A 20428-nucleotide genomic window follows, 5' to 3' on the forward strand; every position below is an offset into this window, starting at 1 on the left:
TGTATGTTTTTTTAAGTCATAAGGTACGTTATTTTATACCTGTCTTTATCTGTGCCTTAAGGGAACCCTTTCTCTTACCAATTTGAGGCTAAACCCCACCACCAACTAGACCACAACGCGCGGCACCGCCGGGGTTCAGGTCCTCACCTAAGATGGCGCCTGCCCTCCACAACAAGCGGCATGTCAGCCGTGATGGACCGGGGCAGGGGGGCACACCTTGCTGAGGGAACGGGTATTAAATCACCCGCAGTCTGGCCCGGATAAAATCAGGTAAGAACAGTGAGGGGAGTGAATTTAAAAAATATCGAGCAGAAAACGCTGATTAAAAAGTAACACGGCGGAATAGGGAACAGGTGACAGAAGAGCTCCATGCTGTATCACTAGCTCGCAATCTGCCCCCAGCGCTCAGCGGACCTTCAGGAATGCTGCCACCACGCCTTCTAGCGCCACGAGACGCCCCTCGCCTATGGCCAATTTGAGGCTAAACCCCACCCCCAACTAGACCGCAGCACGCGGCACCGCAGCATTATTCTCATTCGTTATAAAGGTATTCTCATTAGATCGGAGGCTACAGAAACATTGCATTAAAATGCTTTCAGGAACAAGAATGACAAATTCGGTTTTGCATATCTTATCTCAGAAGTGAGCAAGGCATAGGGTGCACTTCATTCAAAAGACATAACTCAAAGCCAGGCAATGTTCAATATACTCAGTTCAAAAGAACCTGAAAACCATGTTTGGAGAGTTTGTCAAGAAATGTGAAGAAAAATCAGAACTTTGCAAGTACTGAGGAAATGTTTTGCACATGATAGCTCTAGTAAAAAACTTGGTACATGCTGATCAGGAAGGTAATTGGGATCTGCACATGAAGACTGTGGAATCACTGATTACTGTGTTTCAAAAATTTGATTGCATAAACTATTTGTGATATGGGTCCTTTTTATTTAGAAAGAGTAATAAGCTAGAGAAGGAAAAACCATACTTCTACAGAAAATTCCCCCAAAGACATTTTGTGGTGGAAGACAGAGGGGGAAGGTTCAATGCTGTGGCTCCAGATATGAAACTGGAATAGACGATCCAGAGATCACAGAAAAGCTGCAAATGGAATTGCTGGTCAGAAATGTAAAAGTGAATATGTTGCTCAATGGCAGATAATTTACCACAAAGTCTTTTCTATTTGCAATGTTTTCAGTGAGATAACAAATTCAAAATTAATGGACCATTGTGAAACTGTTCCTCACCACGAACTTGTGGGAAAGAGAGGGAAACATTTTAATAAACATGTTGACAGCTTTCTTAATTTCATGCAGCAGCAAGAAAACCCCTTTGAAATGACTGAGCCTGTGCGACTACCCAACTTTGTGATCAAACAATATGTGGATAACACTATAAAGACACTTCTACTAAATGTCCCGGAACATTGATCGAAACTATATGTTGAATAGAAGCCGGAGACAATCACTAAAGCTAAACATCCACACTTAATTTGCCATCGTAAGAGTTTTAATCTAAAAAAAAAAAAACATCCGTAAGCACATAGAGAGATGTATGAAGTAAAAGAAAGGGGTGAATTTCCCAAGGACATTCTGTAGCATGATCTTCTTCCTCCAAATGCAAATCAGTTAAGCACAAATTCATACAAGAGCTCGTAAAAAATCTTTCACCTGAAGAATTTAAAATTTAAAAAATGTGTCCTCATTAAAAATTGTTGTTGGTGTGGACTATATAGCAAACACAAGGAGATGATGGACGGAGCACTGAAACTTTTCTGACACTCACCCAGTCACAGATCTGGGTTGAATCCATCATCATTCTTTAGCTCACTTTGCCACCTCAGTTCAGACCCAGCTATAAGCAAATCAGCCTTGACCTGTGCTTCATGGGAACAGACCATCCCGTTCTGCCAAGCCAGGTCTTCCCTGAACCGGAAACAAGCATCCTGGCACCGGTTTCTGGGTAACACTCTTCATCAGCCAGGCTACCTTGAATCCAGTAACAATTTCAGTAAGGGTCCCACGTTTGGGCATACTCTGCCAACCTAGGGCGAACAAAGCAAACACAAGGAGATGATGGATGGAGCACTGAAACTTTTCAGACACTCACCCCCAGTCACAGATCTGGGTTGAATCCATCATCATCATTCTATAACTCACTTCGCCACCTCAGTTCAGACCCTGCTAAATGCAAATCAGCCTTGACCCTGTGCCTCACGGGAACAGTCCAGCCCAAAGTGCCAAGCCAGGTCTTCCCTGAATCTGAAACAAGCATCATTGGGTCGGTTTCTGGGTAACACCCATCATCAGCCAGGCTAGCTGGAATCCAGTGCCAAAGTGAGCAAGGGGCCCACGCTTGGGCATACCCTGCCAACCTAGGTCGAACAAAGCAATCACAAGGAGATGATGGACGGAGCACTGAAACCTTGCAGACACTCACCCCAAGTCACTGATCTGGGTTGAATCCATCATCATTCTTTAGCTCACTTCGCCAAGTGGACTATATTTCACAATTGCGAATGATCAAGAATGCATCCATGCAAAACTGCAGAGAGGCCGTTCAGACAGTCCTACAAATATCAAAGTCCGATATCAAAGTCGGTATGCACATTGCAGGAATTGCACATTGTCTTTGGCAGTTATCTTGAACTATCTGTGAAAGAATGTGAGAGAATCAAACAAACGCCTACAAGTGGAACAATTGACTGTGACTGCATCAATTCAAAAATTTAACACCTATACCTGTGCAACTTGATACATTCTGGTCATCAACAACGAACAAGATTAACTTGGATATGTTAACTAGCCTAAACATTGCTGATGCTTCAGTGAACACTGAATTTTCATTTATTGCAACTGGAATGATTGTCAATGAGGGGTTGGTGCCTGCAGAGATATATTCAAATAGTATGGGCCATATTGTTCGAGAACTTAACAGCAAATTGGAGGAAGTTGACCTTCATGTTGTGCCACATATTGAGCTGGCTGTTCGAAATGGTTCCAATTGAGTCATCGTACTGTCAAATGTTATTATTGAGCTACTTAGATGTTGCGCAATGGTCATATGTCAAAGATTATCAGTTATGGATGTGTTATGGAACAGGAGAGAAACACAACACTTAATCCTGCTTCATATTCTGTGCAAGAAACTTGACCCAGAGTTGCCCAGTGTTCTTATCAAGGCATATGTTCTTACGGGTGATGGCACTATGAGCAAAACTGGAACAAAGCTTGGAGCTTTAACTGCTGAACCTGAGAGGTTTCTAAAAGGATTTGCTAAGACAGAAAAAGAATGTGACTTTAAAGATATATAAAAGTACCTTGTGCGTGTGGGAAAGACAAGTTTTAACTGTCACACATCTGACAATCTTCGGTCCAGTGAGTTCAAGAGATCAGTCCAGCTAAGTGACCTTCCACCAAAATCATATTCTGTATGTGGCCATATTAAAAGAGTGTTTTACTTGATCAGAAGATATGTAAATATTTTGGATCATGCATATGTAGAGAAAGATATGTGTGAATTTGGTTGGGAAGATATTGATGGGGTGCTAAAACCTATGATATTTCTAAATGCCTCTATCCACAGAACTTAAATGTACATGTACCTGCAAAACCTGTGCTGCAAAAAGAGGCCGCAGTCAATATGCTCTTCTCAAATGTTAAACATTCTGCAAGTGTACGATGAGTGAGTGTCGAAACAAATAACGTGATCTATGTTTCTAAAACAGGAGTGATAAACATTTTTTTTTCATTTTCAGATCATAAACATTGTTTGGTGTATACATAAAAGGATTAACAAGCATTGGAAATGCAATAGGTCTCGCACCATTAGAGTTAGTGCTTTTAGAATTGTTTATGGTTTTTTTTGTAAATGTTTAGCATTTTTGTTTCCTGTAGCCAATGCTAAAGAATTACAAATAAAAAAAGCCATAAACCTTTCTAAAAGCTCTAACTGAAATGGTCTGAGACCTATTGCACTGTGTGAGGGTGAGGGGTTGAGGGTGAGTGAGGGTGAGGGTGAGGGTGAGGGGTTGAGGGTGAGTGAGGGTGAGGGTGAGTGAGGGTGAGGGGTTGAGGGTGAGTGAGGGTGAGTGAGGGTGAGGGGTTGAGGGTGAGTGAGAGTGAGGGTGAGTGAGGGTGAGTGAGGGTGAGTGAGGGTGGGTGAGGGTGGGTGAGGGTGAGGGGTTGAGGTTGAGGGTGAGGTGTTGAGGGTGAGTGAGGGTGAGGGTGAGTGAGGTGTTGAGGGTGAGTGAGGGTGAGGGTGAGTTAGGGTGAGGGGTTGAGGGGGAGTGAGGGGGAGTAGTTGAGGCTGAGTGAGGGTGAGTGAGGGGTTGAGGGTGAAGGTTTGAGGGTGAGGGGTTGAGGGTGGGTGAGGGGTTGAGGGTGAGTGAGGGTGAGTGTGGGTGAGGGTGAGGGTGAGGGAGGGTGAGTGAGGGTGAGGAGTTGAGGGTGAGTGAGGGTGAGGGTGAGTGAGGGTGAGTGGTTGAGGGTGAGTGAGGGTGAGGGTGAGTTAGGGTGAGGGGTTGAGGGGGAGTGAGGGGGAGTAGTTGAGGCGTGAAGGTTTGAGGGTGAGGGGTTGAGGGTGGGTGAGGGGTTGAGGGTGAGTGAGGGTGAGTGTGGGTGAGGGTGAGGGTGAGTGAGGGTGAGGAGTTGAGGGTGAGTGAGGGTGAGTGGTTGAGGGTGAGTGAGGGTGAGGGTGAGTGAGGGTGAGGCTGAGGTGTTGAGGGTGAGTGAGGGTGAGTGAGAGGTTGAGGGTGAAGGGTTGAGGGTGTGAGGGTGAGGGGTTGAGGGTGAGTGAGGGTGGGGGGTGAGGGGGTGAGGGTGGGGGGGTGAGGGGGTGAGGGTGAGGGAGTGAGGGTGTGGGGTGAGAGAGGGGGTGAGGGTTAGGGGGTGATTGTTAGGGGGTGTGAGTGTTAGGCGGTGTGCGGGTTAGGGGGTGTGAGGGTGAGTGTGAGTGAGGGGGTGTGAGGCTTCGGGTGTGTGAAGTTGCGTGAGTGTGTGTGTGCGAGGGTGAGTGAGGGTGTGAGAGGTGTTGTTACGCAGAGGGTGTGTGACGGTGTGTGAGGGTGAGGGTGTGTGAGGGTGAGTGTGAGTCATTGTGAGGTGTTGAGGGTGAGTGAGGGTGAGGGTGAGTGAGGGGTTGAGGGTGAGGGTGAGTTAGGGTGAGGCGTTGAGGGTGAGTGAGGGTGTGGTGTTGAGGGTGAGTGAGGATGAGTGAGAGTGAGGGTGAGTGAGGGGTTGAGGGTGAGGGGTTTAGGGTGAGTGAGGGTGAGGGTGAGTGAGGGGTTGAGTGAGGGTGAGGGTGAGTGAGGGTTGAGGGTGAGGGGTTGAGGGTGAGTGAGGGTGAGGGTGAGTGAGGTGTTGAGGGTGAGTGAGGGTGAGGGTGAGTGAGGGTGAGGGGTTGAGGGTGAGTGAGGGTGAGTGAGGGTGAGGGGTTGAGGGGGGTGAGGGTGAGGGTGAGTAAAGGATTAATTTGATTGCAAAAGGTATGGACCATTAAAGAATTAAGATCTAAGGTGGAACAAATAATACTCAAATAAAAAAATAAAAAAAGGAAGGAGAGAGGGGTGGAATAAAAAGGAAAAGAAAAAATGAGAAAGAAAGAAGCAGAGATGAATAACAATTGAGAACTAAAATAGAAAGAAACAAAAGGAAGGAAAGAAATAAAGAAGGAATGTGAAGAAAGGAACAAAGAAGGATGAAAATCGGTGATGTGGGGGAGGAGAGGAAAGAAAAAATAACGAAAGAAAAATAAAGAAGGAATGTGAAGAAAGGAACAAAGAAGTAAGAAAAATCGGTGATGTGGGAGGAATGGAAAGAAAAAAATAATGAAAGGATAAAAGTGATAAGACGGAGGGAAGGCAGAGAAGGGGAGGGGGGAGGAGAAATGCGACACCGTGTGAAGCAGCAGGGGCCTTTGAAGTGAAGCTAAGCTTCACTTCAAAGGTGTGGGAGGAGTGCTGCTACGGCCTGGGGGAAGCTGGCTGGGGAGGGGGAGGAGAAATGCAAGTTTAGGGCCCAAAAGCGGGTGCCTGTGGCCACGACTCGCAGTCTGCAATTGCTCGAAATAACCAAATCAGTACTGAAGAATACATCTATTTTCTGCCCTTTTGAAGCTCAACAAAGTGCAAAGTAAACAAAGTTACCGGCACTACACAGAACATCGGAACCCCTCGCGGCTGTCAGTCATAAATCAGACACTTATGCTATTAATAGGACGAGGGAACTGTGGCAGATGATGTCATATGTGTGCAAAATAGCATATGGAGGTAGTCGCGTCCCGTACGTAGTCATAGCAGTCGGTACAACCATTCGTGTGGAATACAGCCGTACGTGCATGACAGTGTGTGGTCAACCTCAGTGCATGACGCGTAGGCACTGACAGACGCGGAGGGTCGCACTTACATATCTAGTGACATTGGACATCACGCACCATAAAGCTCTACCGGCAGAAATGGATGGCTGTATCTATACTACTGACCGTGGGATATTTCCTATGGATGCATCTGCGGCGATTGTCGGTTTGCAGATCCACCGCATATCACCGCGCGCTCAGATTCTCCCACACAGCCGTCACAAAGCACAATATTTCCACGCACTTGCTTTGGAGAGCCATCCATGTACGCACCAAAAAAAGCACCCCAGCGTTATTAAGCGACGTTGCAGTTAGTTTGCCAGACGTGCTCATGGCATGTTACATGATGTAAGTCTCGCTTCGAATGATTGACGTCGTGTTTGATAACAGATATTGCCCATGCCTACCAGTGTTTTGACGCGTTGTGTAACATCGCTCACGGGGACAGACATTATGCCGTGTTTGCATTGATAACAAGGACTTATTGCATGCACCCTTTGAGCGATAATTGCAATGGGCATACACGCGTGTTGTACGTCGCTAGGAAAAGGTGCACCCATTACAAATATCGTTTTGCTATAACTTGACTATAATTTTTGTATGCAATGTGACAAAGCCCACAGCGCTGTGCGTGATGATATGCTGGGTTATTGCTTGCCCCCGTTGTCTGTAGTATCCGAGGCATCCTATGTAATACTGATCATATTACACAGAGGGTCATAAAGTTATAGATTGTGTATGGCATTGTTCGTTGTGCCCTCATGGTGCGTCGTTGTGCGCTGGGGGGAGGGGTGAGGAGAAATGCGACGCGACATGGCAGGCAGGGGAGGGGGCGGAGCGGGGGTGTGGGAGGAGTGCAGGAACAGACGGCGAGGGGAGGAGAGTAGGAGGAGGAGAGTAGGGGAGGCACGGCCTAGCGGCCGTGCAATCAAGAAGTGAGGGGGCGGGAGAGTAGGCAAGGCAGGCGGCTGGGGGCATGTGCACGCGCTTTTAAGCTCAATGCGCATGCGCATTGAGCTTAAAAGCCACGGGCACTGCAAGGAATCGCCACGATTCCTTGCAAGTTGGACAAAGAGTGGATAAGCCCCCATAGTCTCGCTTGCTCGATGCGCATCGACAGGCGAGACCTAAAAACCATTATATGTTTTGTTTTTATATATTTCTCTTCTTTCTCTATTATAGCCGTCCGTTTGTAAAATGGCAGACAGGTTGCTCTGAGGAGTAATTTTCTGTGTCTATAAAACTACTTGACCCGTAAAACCTACGTTTTGACTCAAAAATGAATTATATTGGTCTTATGGTTCCTGAAATATTACGTCATCACTGCAACACATTGCATTTTTTTTTAAGTCAGCCAGATAAATTTGGCCCGGATCAGCAATGTCTACGCAAGCTAAATTCTCTAATGAACCAAAAACACAAATCAAAAATGAAAATTTTGGACAACAATTTTTTACGGAGGAATATCAGGGGGCTGAGATTAAATCACATACACACACTCACCAGGGAATCAAGATATTGTCCCTGTATCAGTATCAACTCTGTGAATCTGTTTCCCTCCCAGTCTTGCAGTATACTTTCCCTGTTGCAGTTGTATTAACCTTGGACATGATGGGCAAAGAAGTTGTGCAAGAAACTTTGCAGGAGATTTTACAAGTTAGCACTGAACCCTCTGGGGAGAAACACATAGGAGCAAACATGGCCATGGATGTGCAGGTGCCCATTATGTCATGAAACACCTACAGCTCGACCACACATACGTTTTCTAGGTCCTGAGGATGGGCACAACTTATTTGTTGTGCCATTAATGCTAGACCTTATTGAAGGATCCCATACTGTAGAGATCAATTTAGTCTCTGAATCATTACGTGCCTTTCCTCCATAGAGTACTTAACTCAGTGTGCTTTAAATGGGAAAAAAGTTACAGGGAATTATCATGTCTTAATAAAGTTACCAGATGTTATGAGGGCCTTGGTTAAGAACCTGAAAAAAGTCCTTTTCTTCAAGGCTCACCATTAATGCTGCCAACTCTGCAACTCCTGATGTTCCTTTCTCACCCAGCTAAATTCAATGCTGCTCCCAGTTAGGCATGTAAGTCATTGCGGACCAGCAGGTCAATCTAAGCATGTGCACCCAGAGGTAGGTTTGTTACCCGACCTCCCTCAATTAGTTCCTCTGCCCAAAAGCAACTCCAGCAATGCCCTCTGTGTGCCCCTTCACCGTAACAGTTGGCCAAATGGTTTATGGTCTGAGATTAGTATTGTGGGAGCTCCTGAACATCTTTCTAACAACGGCTTACTGGCCTCACAGTCAGCATTTTGGCTTTTCCCACCGCTGTACTTTATTTTCATTTATGGGGAATATTATTTGCATAATCCCAATAATACAGAAAGTCAAGCATCACAGGGTTTTATTTCTATACTTTCAAGTCTTCAAACTAATTGCTATACTGCTTTATTGCCAGAGTGATCTAAAAAGTACACAAGGTTTTAACAACAGGAGCACTGATTACTGCTAGGGCTGCAGGTTATAAAGGCTGTAAATGACTCCGTTCCGTTGGGAAATTGTGTTAGTTACAATTTAAAAGTAGCTTTTAAAGGAGAGATTCTGATAATTTTGATCACCCAAACATTCTCTGAAATTTGACAAACCCCTTTCATTACCAAAATAAGAAAAAGATTTCAATGTTGTGACGCCTCGGGGTCGTCCTGGACCTGTACTACAGCTAAGGGTTTTAACGGGGTCGTGGGGCCGGGAACTATCCCTTCAAGGAGACTCACGGACACTGGGAATCTGGGTAACGCTGGCTTTATTGCTTTTAAAGTACGTTTACGATGCGTGGTTTTACGATAATAAGGAAGCGCTGTCTCTGCTTCCTCCGTGAGTCTTTGTAAGCGTTTCTCCGTCGCTGTTTTCCTCTCCTCCCGGTGTCTTCTGGCACTGGGAGTCCGATCCTTCCGCTCCACGGTGTCGGGCCGCCTCGTCGATGTGGAAGGAAAAGAACAGCGTTTTAGCCACCTGGTCAGACCGTTTTCACAGGGAAAGGGGGTGAGGACTCACACGTGCACAGCTAGGTTCTAGGGTGCAGGATAGTGAGGGGTGGGGTAGTGCACAGGGTGTGAGTGTGATACTCCAAGGCGGTTTCGCCCACTTAAAGCCCGCCCAGCCCGCAAGCCGTGACCGTACCTCGGGTAGCCACACTTCCCTCGATGAAGTGTGGCTGGGCGAAGAGCCTTCCTGTTGGCCTCCTGGCTTTCTCCGTCGTCCTCTCTCGGCTGGTCCTGTTTCGGTATCTCGCCTCCGATCCTCTCCCGTCTCCTCTCCTGCCTCCTGCCTCCGATGTTCCTTCTTCTCCTCTCCTACCACGTTCTCTTGACTCCACTCCCGACTCTCCTCCGCCTCCGCTCCCGATCTCCTCTCGTCCTCTCCTTCTCTTCGCTCTCCGTCTCTCTCACCTCCGAGTGCATAACACACCTGACTGGGTTCCTGGGCGGCCTTTACCTGAGTCCCGGAGGTGTGTCCGGTGTGGCTCTCGCTGTCCAGCTCCGCCCAATTAAAGAAACAGTGTTCTCCGACCTCTTCCGTGTCCGTGTCGTCCAGTTCCGCAGGTCCCCGCCAGGCGCCTGTATGCTGTTCAAAGAGAGGGGAGACAGGTAAGCCTGGCGGACCCGAGTCCACCCCGTCACACACCTCCCCCCCCCCGATTCTCCCGATCAGGGAGAGGAAACCTGGACAGAAAGTCCGCGCTAACATTGTCCTTCCCTTTTCGGTGCAGTACGTGGAAGGAAAAGGGTTGTAATGAGAGGAACCACCTCATGACTCGGGGGTTATTGGAGGCGTTGCGGCTCATCCATTGCAAAGGGGCGTGATCAGTATACAAGCTAAATGTGTGTCCCTCCAGGTAATACCGTAACTTATCCACTGCCCACTTAATCGCCAGACATTCTTTTTCTATAGTTGGATACCTCACCTCTCTTGGGAACAATTTTCTGCTTATATATAATATCGGGTGTTCCATCCCCTCCTCCGTCAATTGGGATAAAACAGCTCCAATCCCGAAATCAGAGGCGTCTGTGTGTAATATGAAGGGTTTGGAAAAGTCGGGAGAGGCGAGCACCGGGTGGGAAGTTATTGTTTTTTTGAGGGATACGAATGCCTGTCTCATTTCAGGGGTCGGATTCAGGAAGTTGGCTTTTGGGGTTTTGCTCTTCAAGGTGTCCGTGAGCGGTGCTGCAATGTCTGAAAAGGAGGGTATGAATCGCCGGTAGTACCCCACCAGCCCCAAGAAGGCCCTCATGTCTCGGAGGGTTGTGGGGAACGGGGTGTCTGCAATAGCGCGGACCTTCTCCTCTTGGGGCTCGATGAGTCCGTGGCCCAACACATATCCCAGGTATTTTACTTTTTGAAATCCAATCCTGGATTTCTTCGAATTGACGTGAAGGCCGGCTGTCTCTAACAGATGTAGGACGGTTTCCAGATGTCCGAGGTGTGTCTCCCAGTCGGGGCTGAATATGATGATATCGTCCAGATACGCTGAACTGTAGGCCTGATGTTCCCGGAGTACCTCATTCATCAACCTCTGAAATGTCGCAGGGGCTCCGTGTAGTCCGAACGGGAGCACGGTAAATTCGTATAATCCGCCAGGGGTAGAAAACGCGGTTTTCTTGCGATCTTCTTCGCGCAATGGCACCTGCCAATAACCCTTGGTAAGATCCACAATGTGGCGTAATCCACAATGACCAGGGCGTATTGGTTTCCTCTGCTGGTCTTCGGGAGGGGTCCGATGAGATCCATCGCCACTCTTTCAAATGGGGTCCCAATGATGGGAAGTGGTTGCAGGGGAGCAGCCGGTGGTCGGTGTACGTTTTTACGTTGGCACACGTCACAGGTCTGGCAGTGGGTCTTGATGTCCTGGTAGACTCCGGGCCAGTAGAAATTCTTGAGGATGTTCTGTGTGGTTTTCTCACTGCCTATGTGTCCTGCTAGGAGGTGGGTGTGGGCATAAAACATGACCTGCTCTCTGAAGCATACCGGGATGAGTAGTTGTTTAGGCTCATCCGCCTTTGCCTGCCGGTATAACAAGTCCTCCTGTATCAGGAATCGGGGATATCTGGGATTGGGGTTATCTTGATCGGCATGAGCTTGTTCCCAGGCATTAAGCAATGTGGAGTCATTGGCTTGGGCGAACTGAAAGCTTCTGTCTCCCTCCCAGGGTTCAGGGGCTATAAGTACTGTCTTTGGGTTCACCTCTCTTCTTTGCAAGGTCTCGGAAAAAAGGTCTAGAAAGTGTGGGTTATCGGTCCCTAGTATAAGCTCTTCTGGTAGGCAATCCAATAGGCCTACTTTCACCACTATCTGCCGCCCCCCCCTCTAGCCCTAAGGGGACATAGGCGACCCGGTAGCTCTTTACATCCCCATGGACGCATTTTATGTGTACTAGAGACTCTTGCATTACCTGGGCAACACACACAAACTTACTCTGTATCACCGACTGCTTGCACCCGGAGTCCAACAGAGCCTTAACGCTCCTACCATTCACCCGAACACTCACGTGGTATGCCCCTCCCAGCTCCGCAGTAAACATCACCGGTCGGGGTAGATAGCCGACCTCCATGGGTTCTTCCTGAATCCTTTTCTTAGGGCAAAATCGAGCTATATGTCCCCAAGTGCCGCAATCGAAGCATTGCGGGCCTCTGAATGGAGCCGGGTCTGAATGCACAGGTCTGGGTGCAGGTAATCCCGGGGGTGGTCGAATTTTCTGGTCGACTCAAAGTGGGGCTCTGACATTCTTATCGGGTTCCATCGGGTGTATCCGGGGTTGGGCCCTTGAAAATGTTAAGGCCATTTCAATGGCATGTGCCGTGGTCAAGTTTGAGTGTTGCCTTAGCCATCGTTGAGTTCCGAATGGCAGAGCCTCTAAATATTGCTCTAAATATATTTTGTCCATTATATTCTCCTTACTACTCTGGGCGGGTATCGGCGGCTGCCTTCAGACGGAAGAAGAGAGTCTTAGGGTTTCCGCCGGGGTTCCCTCTTTCCCTGCGGAATCGTACGCGATATGCCTCCGCGTCTAGCCCTAGGTGGTCCAGGATGATGACCTTTATCTGGGCATAGGGTGTCTGACCGTTACCATTGGCCACCTGGTACGCGGCCTGGGCCTCGCCTGTCAATAGAGGGGCCAGGAAAAACGGCCATTTCTCCAAAGGCCATCCGCAGGCGAGGGCTACTCTCTCGAAGTTTACCAGAAAGGCATCCGGGTCTTCACCCGCAATATATTTTTGTAGGGATATGCCTGATGGGGTGGGGTTTGGTCTCACTTCTCGCACTGAGTTGCCGGCTGGATCAATCCTGATCGGTTGCAATTCCCCCAAAGTTTTGACTACAGAGTCTCTGAGCGCATCTCTATCCGCCTGGGCAGTGGCTATCTGTTGTTCTATCGCCCAGCCTAGCTGCTCCTGTCCCTTCACTAGCCGTTGCAATAATTCCTCCATCTTTGTGTCACAGATGGCTATCGAGTTGCCCGCATTCTCCACCAGTTGTGACGCCTCGGGGTCGTCCTGGACCTGTACTACAGCTAAGGGTTTTAACGGGGTCGTGGGGCCGGGAACTATCCCTTCAAGGAGACTCACGGACACTGGGAATCTGGGTAACGCTGGCTTTATTGCTTTTAAAGTACGTTTACGATGCGTGGTTTTACGATAATAAGGAAGCGCTGTCTCTGCTTCCTCCGTGAGTCTTTGTAAGCGTTTCTCCGTCGCTGTTTTCCTCTCCTCCCGGTGTCTTCTGGACTGGGAGTCCGATCCTTCCGCTCCACGGTGTCGGGCCGCCTCGTCGATGTGGAAGGAAAAGAACAGCGTTTTAGCCACCTGGTCAGACCATTTTCACAGGGAAAGGGGGTGAGGACTCACACGTGCACAGCTAGGTTCTAGGGTGCAGGATAGTGAGGGGTGGGGTAGTGCACAGGGTGTGAGTGTGATACTCCTAAGGCGGTTTCGCCCACTTAAAGCCCGCCCAGCCCGCAAGCCGTGACCGTACCTCGGGTAGCCACACTTCCCTCGATGAAGTGTGGCTGGGGGAAGAGCCTTCCTGTTGGCCTCCTGGCTTTCTCCGTCGTCCTCTCTCGGCTGGTCCTGTTTCGGTATCTCGCCTCCGATCCTCTCCCGTCTCCTCTCCTGCCTCCGATGTTCCTTCTTCTCCTCTCCTACCACGTTCTCTTCACTCCACTCCCGACTCTCCTCCGCCTCCGCTCGACTCCACTCCCGACTCTCCTCCGCCTCCTCTCGACTCCACTCCCGACTCTCCTCCGCCTCCGCTCCCGATCTCCTCTCGTCCTCTCCTTCTCTTCGCTCTCCGTCTCTCTCACCTCCGAGTGCATAACACACCTGACTGGGTTCCTGGGCGGCCTTTACCTGAGTCCCGGAGGCGTGTCCGGTGTGGCTCTCGCTGTCCAGCTCCGCCCAATTAAAGAAACAGTGTTCTCCGACCTCTTCCGTGTCCGTGTCGTCCAGTTCCGCAGGTCCCCGTCAGGCGACTGTATGCTGTTCAAAGAGAGGGGAGACAGGTAAGCCTGGCGGACCCGAGTCCACCCCGTCACAAATATATAGGCTCATGCCTAAATATTATGCATACACCTGGATTTTGAGCCATGTATCAGTATGAGCTCAACAGATCATGGTTATTAGGAGGATAATGCCATTAAGAAATTGACCGGGCACAATTATGAGCTTCACGAAGCATGTGCCACTCTCTTGCTGTGTGAGAGAAGATGTCATATCTTTACAGTGAAATGGCAATCTTCCTGGGAAACGTAGGATATGTACTTGGCAGGGTTTTCTACCATAAATCAATTCTCCTAAACTAAGCACTTTCAAAATAAAACATTTATTGAATGATGGTTGAAGGTAAGTCTCAAAGGCGGCTCAAAATGTGGCACCCTGCTGTGGAATTCAGCAGGCCAACACCAGGCATTCTAAAGTCAACAAGAAACGGCCATAGCACTGTATTCAATGAGTGCAATGTTCAATAACGGAAAAAGAAGGAGGGATGGTAAGGGGGGTGGGGGGACAATCAGCTGAATTACCAGAAGCTGTGAAACCATATGAAAGGAAAGAATGGCAAAAACTACTTCTGCCTTTCTTGAGAAACATGCACACAGGATAATTTAATTTAGAATTGTGTAATATTGGCTACAAAAATTGTACTGGAAAATAGGTCATCAGTTCTCTGGCTGAAATAGGTAAATTAAAAGACCCAGCAATAAAGCACAGAACGCCTATGCTACTGGACAAGACCTAAGTCCTCACACTGGGCTCCATCCACCGCCTGCGCTGACCCCTGGTGGCCCGCAGCGCTCGGAACCCCCACAGACCAGGCACGAAACATCTGTATCATCCTGGACTCCTTGCTCTCAATAAACCGCCAAATCAACACTGTTTTGTTCTCTTGCTTCCACACGCTCCGTCCGCTTCGTACGATCTTCAAGTCAATCCCCACTGAGTCCAGGAAAACTGTCATCTATGTGTACGTCAGCATCAGACTCGACTACAGCAGCCCACGCTACGCTGGCACCCATCAGAAACTCCAAAAGAAACTGCATAACATCCACAACACCTCCGCCAGACTCATCCTGAACATCCCACGCTGCAGCCACATCACCGGCCACCTTAGAGACCTTCACTGGCTACCTATCAACAAAAGCCCTCCACAATGCCGTACCTGCATACCTCAACCACTGCCTCTCGTTCTACACTCCCACCAAACATCTTCGCTGGCCACCATCCCACGGATCCGAAACCACTGCTGGAGGAATATCCTTCTCCTACCTCACTGCGAAGTCGTAGAACTCCCTGCCTCTGCCCCTCAGGCAATCACCATTGATGCCGCAATTCAAGAAGGAAATCAAGACCTGGCCCTTCAACTGAACTGCAGTTACCCCCCTCCCCCCCCCCCTCAGCCTCTCAAGACCCTCACGGGTGAGTAGTCATGATTTATAAGAAACCTGATTGATTGACTGTTGCAAACTTCAGTGGTTACTGGCCAAGCACTCCAACAATTGGTAATAAATGAGGTTACCAAAACACTACTCTCAACAGTGATCCTCTACCACCTCAAAATTGGTATGTTTCCAGTAAAGGAGTTAGTTGATGCTTCGCAATTAGTCTAGCAAGAAATTCTAGAGGGAAAGTTGACACGCATTTTCTAGTTGGCAAGCAACTACAGTTGATACTCTAGATACTAGTTTTAGCAGAGGGGGGCAACATATAATACTCATCTTATAAGCAAATTTAATGCATAGTACTGCGAAACACATTGTTGTTGGTGATACTTCAATATCCAGTCTCTCTGCCAAGGGTGTAACGGCTAAGTCATTTTATGGTTTGAAAACCACTTCTAAATGATGGACTGGTCTTGGTACATCAGTCCTCTGCTGAATAAAGGTGATTAATAAATGCCACTCAGCAATTTAGCCCCAATTGCTTAACAAAGAAAACTTATTTTTTAGCATCGAACCTGTCAGCTATACATGATGCACAGATAAAAACATGTCTACGACAAACATTTTAGAAAGAGCTAACATTAATGTCAAGCAAATTACAAACAAAAACACTGCACGCCACTTAGGATGGCAAGTCAAGCATTGTGTGCAGAAATACAAAACACACATAGATAGGTACTTGCAAGAACACTGCAAACTGAAAAAAGTAGATATTTAAGACCAGCCCTATAACAAAATGTAAGTTGTTGGGAGTACCATGTAACTAGATTCAGAGTAGAAGAATATTAAAGTCTATGTCTTTCTCAAGGAGTACGTCCTCACACAAAGTAGTTTCCATCAGTGCCAAGGACTACTCAATGTTAGCGTTATGAGAACCAAAAAGAATTTTTGCTTTTGCGGATCTATAGGCAAGTCCCAACATATTCGCACCTTATAGCTAGCTGCCAAAATGTTGGCTTTGACTGTGCTTTTATTCGTAGCATTTGTTGTGGAACGTTACTGTTGTACCACAGCAATAAGTGTATTCAAAAGCCATAACAAAACAAGAACAGGCAAAGCCAAAAGTTTGAAAGCCAGCTGCAAGGGTTGAACAAGTTGGGACTCAGATGTGGTCCGTCGGCTAAACTGCCAACTTTGGTGCAGGAAACCAGGGTTCGAGCCTCGAGGTAGCGCCAACATTCTGTGATTTTGGGCAAATCACTTTATCTCCCCGTGCCTGAATGTGTTATGTAAATGAGGTGCTCATGTAAAGCGCTCCAATACCTTTGGGTCGAGTTCGCGCTATATAAATATGTAACAAAAAAAATACACATTTTGACAGGAAACGGAGTGAAACAAAATTAATCTGGTATATGTGGGCACTATGTAATGAACGGGAATTCAGAGGCAATAAGACTGACCAAGTAAAGAGGGGAAAATGTTGATTATTGGCTGAGAATAAAGAAGAGGTTAGAGTAAGCGGCACATTTATACTGGGAGACAAAATGTAATGATTACAGAGAGGTGGCCGCATGCAAAGTATGCATAGGACAATCAAAGAGACTCAAATAAATATGGGGTCAATATTTAGATGCACAGAGCCTGGGGTTTGTCAGTAGGGCACTTAAATACAGAGGGTAGGTATTCGTGCCTCTGGGCTTTTGTGGTTACAGGAATGCTGGGCGACAGTAGCTAAAAACAAGCATTTGCAAGGCAATAGGTCCCGCATTACTAAACGTTTGAGCTATTGACGTTATTATTTGCAACGCCAACAGCTCAATTTTTTAGCAATGCTAGACCTATAGCACTGCAAATGTGCATAGGTTAAGAAAAGAAGAAGAGAAGAAAGTTGGGCGGCCAGGCCTAAAAAAAAAAGAAAGGTGTGGCCGTAATTGTTAAAGTTGAATGAAAAAATAGAGTTTGAAGAGCAGCGCCCAAGAAATGAAAGGTGCGGCTCGCCAAACTCTATTTTTTCAATATTCTCCGTTTTTCATAATAAGCGCAGCACGCCACTTATGTTGATTACTAAAAAAGCAAATAATATATAAATAAATATTTATTGAAAGAAATTGATTTTGGCAATCCACGCCCTAGAAAACAAAAAGACACGGCAGCCATTGTTAAAAACATGACGGCGTGCCTCGCTGCTTACAACGCAGGAGAGCTTATCGTGCCTGCAACGGCAGCTAGGAGAAAGGCATGAATAAAATAGTGCTCACAGACTGTAAATAAAACATACCAAGTAACAACACACATAAGAGGGCCAGTCGTCATGGGAGGTCACAAACGGAGACAATCATTGGCATAACCAATAGGTCTCCCCTTCAGATCTTATAAGTGTTTAGTTATCCAGCACAATATCCTTGGTGCAACAACATCAACTGATGCATGGCTAAATACTTATAAGGTCCCAAAGGCGAGACCTATTGGCTATGCCAATGCTTGTTCATGCATTCTAACATTGTATGGGAAAATATTCAACCTCATAGGTAACGGTCGAACACTACAATACACAAATATTTTTTGGGGAGGTGGGGCTTCAACTGATGCTGTAGATGATGGATGTTGCAAATCCATAAATCTGCAACAGCAGAGGCGCATAATGGCAGTGGCCCTGCCTATAGGGCTAAGCTGTCAATCACGTTTTCAAGTTGATGCGGACAGAAACAGTTATTTGTATCCATGTGTTTACCGCAAACATTGACCAACAGGTGCTCCTGTGTGCTTATTTCTTGATGACGTCAGCGTCTGCGTTGTATTACGTAGCGATATGCTACTTAAAACTGTACTTGTTGAGCCTAGCTTTTATATCATTGCCCCGGCGCACGTCTCTGTATATGGACTACTTTAAGGCAGATAGAATTCACGGCTAGTCCTCTCAGATGATTGTGCTTTAGTGAGTTTCAAACGTGCATTATTAAACAATGATTCAGGAGGGAATGAAGTAAATGTTCCCTTTATAAATAAGTCTTATTGTATGAACTGGGACATCAGAGCAGGGTGGATGAAGGAAGAAAAAAAAACATAAAATGGAACAGGTAGGGGAACAAAGAAAGAATTAACAGGTCCTGCTTTTTAGTTACGTTTCTCATCATAAGCGTCTTAAGATATTATTCAGCTGATAGATAAAATTAAAGGGTCAGTTTAGAGAATAAGATAGAAGAAATTAACAATAAAAAGAAAAGAATGACTGAATTTGAGGACCAGGACGCCGACGCCTGCCGCAGACCGCAGCGTTGTGTGAAGGTTGCTTCCTGACAGCCTCCGCCAGGCACCGCTGGGATCCTACGGACATGTCTTTCGCCTGCTAAATTTTTGGATAACGCTTCCCTACATGAGCAGCAACAATCCAGAAAACGAAGCACCTTTGTGGTCCTGTCACACTGGTGGAGCAATGTTGACTTCAGCTGGCATTTAACGCTGCGGAACAAATACTCCTCGCTGAATAAAAGATGTTGCCAGACTCTCGACATCAGTGCAGTCAGTTTGAGATAGCACATGTGTGAGCGTCTGTGTGCGCGAGCCGCAAATCGCAGTGCATTAAAAACAAGAGGATAGAAACTGTGTGCCACATGTGGATGTCCGGAGAGGGCGATGTTTCAAACATGAGTCATCGTACAAATAACAGTGCCCACTGAGGCAGGCTCACGTGGAGTTACAGCTGAGCCTCCTATGCAAATCACATTTACCTTGCGAGAACGAGCAGCGGCAGGCGGGATATTTGCTAACAGATAGCCTGCTGCACGCTCCTGCAAGGGAAACGAGAAACGTGCACGCATTGCAATAGAAAGCAATGCAAATCATGCACGTTTTTGGCCAAAATGCTGATCGATTCCAAAAGTCCCCTCCTATGCAACGCATGCGCGCTATGTAGACGAGACCTAAAAACTCAGACTACTAAAACTATTCACCAACCTAAAGCAATAATTGAGAAAGGTCAGTAACAGGAGCCAGCTTAAAAGATGGGCGGAGCTTCAAGTCCCTACCTGAATACAGCATGCCTCCAATACACAGCACAAGCACTGCATAGGCGAGACCCAAGAAGCAGTTATGCTGTCAGTTACAGGAAAGAGGAGGGTGTGGTATAGGTAAGCGAATCGATTAGACTGCTAGCTCCCTCTTTACTTTAGAGGTCACTGGGTGTGTCAATTCACTCCTTACCAAGTCACCAGAATGTCCCTCAGCAGATTAATCGCCCTAACCACATCACCGTGCGCCAACCACTTCCACTGCCATACCTCGTGACCCCGCCCCTTTCATGGAACTACAGTCCAACCAGCGGGGCGCTATGATTGGCTGACGTCTTCAAGTAGGTGGCCACTCTCCGCCCCCACGTCCTAGGGAAGGAGCTCGCACCCTGCAGCTTGCTTCAGTCCACGACTCCGAGTCCAAATAGAGTGTATGGGAGGAACTCAGCGAACGACAGCGAGAGGTCACAGGCTTTGCCGTCCGGCGGAAATTCATAATACTAGGTGTCGCGTACCTAAAAGTGAAGTGGGAAAAATCTGGATACAAGTATAAAATCTGTCACGCACCTATTGGCCGAGTCGTTTCTTCGCTGACTCGGGGCGAGGACCACGTGTTCTGGAAAACCGCGTTCCCACAAAGGATTTGAAGTGACCCAGGACAGGACGAGTGAGAGCAAAACAGACCTGGGATGCGTCAATGAGACTCGCTGCGCATGCGCGCGTAAATGTGCCTACTTCGGTTTCTAGTTTTAGCTATGCCCCGCCCACTAGTAGGTGTGAAGCTTGTGTAGCAGCCAACCCTGGCTCACGGCTTCGTGGGGGTCGGTATCCCGCTGTGCTGCAATAAACACAGTGTTTTCTTTATTTTTTATATAATGCGTTTTTATATAGCGCGGACTTTACCCGAAGGTGTCCGAGCCGTTCACAATAGGAACAGTAACGTTACGTGAGGAGAAAATGACAAGTGGGCATGTTACAAAAGCAAACGTTACAAGTGGGCATGTTACAAAAGCAAACGTTACAATACACGAGGCAAAGGTGACAATTGTGCATGTATCAAAAGCAAACAAAATACAAGAGGTAGCAAACGATATGTTACAAGAGGAGAAAGTGACGTATGCAAATTACATAAGCGTAC

The 20428-nt window shown here is 47.3% G+C and overlaps 1 protein-coding gene across 1 annotated transcript in view; it reads right to left on the reverse strand.

Moving 5' to 3' along the window:
• The window catches only part of UQCC3 (ubiquinol-cytochrome c reductase complex assembly factor 3), a 125716-nt gene extending 105720 nt beyond the window's left edge, over nucleotides 1-19996 (reverse strand). The window contains exon 1 of the mRNA XM_086943430.1: nucleotides 19858-19996. The gene's annotated coding sequence lies outside the window, so the exon portion shown is untranslated. The remainder of the gene's footprint in view (nucleotides 1-19857) is intronic.
• Between the last annotated feature and the right edge of the window lie 432 nt (nucleotides 19997-20428).

The sequence above is a fragment of the Lissotriton vulgaris genome, chromosome 11 (genome assembly GCF_964263255.1).
Source record: "Lissotriton vulgaris chromosome 11, aLisVul1.2, whole genome shotgun sequence".
NCBI classification, from domain to species: domain Eukaryota; kingdom Metazoa; phylum Chordata; class Amphibia; order Caudata; family Salamandridae; genus Lissotriton; species Lissotriton vulgaris.